This window comes from Adiantum capillus-veneris, unplaced genomic scaffold (assembly GCF_014529385.1).
Source record: "Adiantum capillus-veneris isolate H3 unplaced genomic scaffold, ASM1452938v2 Hic_scaffold_951, whole genome shotgun sequence".
Classification (NCBI taxonomy): domain Eukaryota; kingdom Viridiplantae; phylum Streptophyta; class Polypodiopsida; order Polypodiales; family Pteridaceae; genus Adiantum; species Adiantum capillus-veneris.
This window is the reverse complement of record NW_028221906.1, coordinates 47,178-49,869: the sequence shown is the minus strand read 5'-3', so window position 1 is coordinate 49,869 and position 2,692 is coordinate 47,178. Positions and strand designations below refer to the sequence as shown.

Sequence of the window (2,692 nt, the reverse complement as noted above, 5' to 3'; positions counted from 1 at the left end):
ACCTTCTTAGTGGTTTATTATGCACTTTTACTACATGCCACCTTGATGTTTACATAGCACTCAACTGTACTCCTCGTTTTGTACTTCATTTGGGTGACAGGCCATTGAGCATCCCAAGAGCTCTTTTCTACCACCCCAAGAGCTCTTTTCTACCACACACACACACACACACACACACACAGAGAGCAACAAAGACTCCAAAGTTGACAATGAGTGGATAATAAGTAAACACAAGAGGTAGAATGGAAGACCCGCATATCCTGCCCCAATCAAATGCCCAACCATGAATACAAGAGGGGGGATCCCTGGTGGTCCCTCATATATCCTGCCCCAATCCGATGCTAGACCAACCTATAGGTCCCACGGCATGGTAAAATGGAAAAAATCCTCACAAATTGAGAATTACTCCCCACGGTACCTACGAACTAAGATCCTTGCCCACTTCTAGCCACCATGTAGCGCAATACATGGCAGCATAAACTGGTGTTGTATACCTCACTTAAGGGCGGCCAACCAACCAGCCCATTGCAGCAACACAGAAAAAGCCACTACCAAAGTGCACTCAAAAGATCTTTAGTCATCAGAGTTAACATTCTTAAGCCATTAGCAAATTACGAAAGTTAAGATAAATAAAAGAATAAAAGAGGGCCTCTGAATACCTTGTCATGGCTTTGATGGCTGAAATCATGGGGCCATACAGGAGCCAGCAGCTTTGGAGGCCAGGGGTGGAGAGAGGCAACGTTCTTAAAGTATAATAGCATCATGAAGAGAAGGATTTAGTGGATCGACCAATGGAAGTAACAATTGTGGACGGAGCCTCAACCTTTTACGAAGGATCAGATGAGGGTGGAGCCTTAATCTCCTTGCACAGGTGCAAATGAATTTCAAAAGCCTATAAAAAAAATGATGGGCTCATGTACCAAGCAAGGATAGTAGCAAAAGGATTTTCACAAGTTGAAGGATTCAATTCAAATCACACCTTTGTCCCAGGAGCTCACATGACCACTACTTTCTTTCACCCATGCCAAGATATGGGAATTTTTCCAAATGGATGTGAAATCAGCTTCTCCAAATGGACATCTCAAGCAAGGAGCTATATATAGAGCTAGTCACCAAGATAAAGTTGCCTCGTGCTGAAAATGATGTTTGCACGATCAAAAAAGCTTAGCGTGGCCTAAGACAGGCACCAAGAGCGTGGTACCACAAGACAAATATATTTTTCAAAAGGCTTGGTTGCTTTTGATGCAAATCTGTATGTGCCAAATAGAAACAAAAAACATGCCATTGTCATCTTGTATATGGGATGACTTGATCCTTATAGGTGATTGTGGAGAATGTATCAATGAACTTGAAACAAGTTCAGTTCTGAGTAGAAGATGACAGATTTAGCTATCTTACAAACATTGAAGTTTGGCACACTTCAAATGGCATCTTCATCTCTCATCAAAAGTATGTGGAAGAGATCCTAAAAGTATTTGAGATGTCACATTACAAGGCTACAAGCACTCCAATCAAGATGAAGATTGAGCTTTCAAAAACACAGTCTTCACTCTTAGTCGGTATCAAGAAGTAAAGAAAGCTTGTTGGAAGCTTGATTTCTTTTGTGCAGCAATTTAAACACTCCAGCTAAAGGTTGTCAGTATATCCCATGAAAATGTTGTGAATGCAGTTAAGCAAAAGACGAGATTTGTACAACCCACATGTAGACCCGATAACCAAACCCAACGACACAGTTTATAGTGAAAATTACAAGGCTTCAGGAGGTAAGCACAAAGTAGAAAGAAAATCAACAGTTTACTGATAAGAACGAAGGAAAAAAGTACCTATAAATCATCTAGTGATATGTGCTAGCTTCAGCGGTAGCCAATTTCTAGTAGGGCATAGCTGCTGACCATGAGAAAGCAAAGAAACCTGCAATTCAATGGATGCATTTAGGTGAGAATCGTTGTACAAGTGCTAAATGCCAATAAAGCTCTGCCAAGACCTCGAATGCAGTGTTTGAGCCTGGGAAGGACCACGCAAAAAGTGTTAAAACCACAAAGCCCAAAAGCTCAAGCGCTCTCTCTCTCTCTCTCTCTCTCGTGCACAGCAGAGCACTAAGACAATAGATCGTCAAGCTACAGCTTACCTCGTAGAGTAGCACTTCCCCATTAGTTTGTCCCATAGGATAAATGTAGACACTCTCATTAGATTATTCAAAGTGGTTGCGTTTTGGGCATGCCTTTCAAGGCTTACAAGAGAAGGTACATAGAAGTAAAAAAGAAGGGACATAGAAGTAAATTCTGTTTTTGGCTTAGTGGACATAGGTTGGTTTTAGAGGGGGCGGCAGCACAACAACGCACACGAGCATCTTCATGAGATGGCACGCAAGGATTGGATGAGACGAATCGAGAGTTCTCTGGCCCCACCAAGAAAATGGGCAACAAACCCCCCCCAACCCCAACCCCCTTCCCCCTCAAAAGATGAGGACTTTCGCTCACTTTTTCAATGGGAATGACTGAGACACAGCTTGAGCTTTGACAAGGCCCATCACAGCATATTGCACGCCTAGCAAGATATCTCTTAATTCACTCTGCATGTTGAGGTGATGCAGAGAGATACCACCTCTTGAGAACCAAGAGGGTGGAGGCACAAGAATTCGATGAGGACCCATAGATACTAGCTCAACTAAAAAGAAATACAATAGATGCAA

General features: G+C 42.5%; 1 long non-coding RNA gene across 3 annotated transcripts; it reads right to left on the bottom strand.

The window, feature by feature from the left end:
* Window positions 1–326: 326 nt before the first annotated feature.
* Window positions 327–2,308, bottom strand: LOC147416456 (uncharacterized). Of its 3 annotated transcripts, none has more exons than XR_015187513.1 (4): window positions 1,985–2,114; window positions 1,824–1,911; window positions 980–1,133; window positions 329–892 (listed from the first exon to the last, which is right to left on the bottom strand). It is a non-coding gene; the product is annotated as an uncharacterized LOC147416456 (long non-coding RNA). The 3 variants fall into 3 exon arrangements; XR_015187512.1 differs by adding an exon at window positions 2,129–2,308 and having other exon boundaries at window positions 333–892; window positions 1,824–2,004; XR_015187511.1 differs by having other exon boundaries at window positions 327–892; window positions 1,824–2,116.
* Window positions 2,309–2,692: the final 384 nt, after the last annotated feature.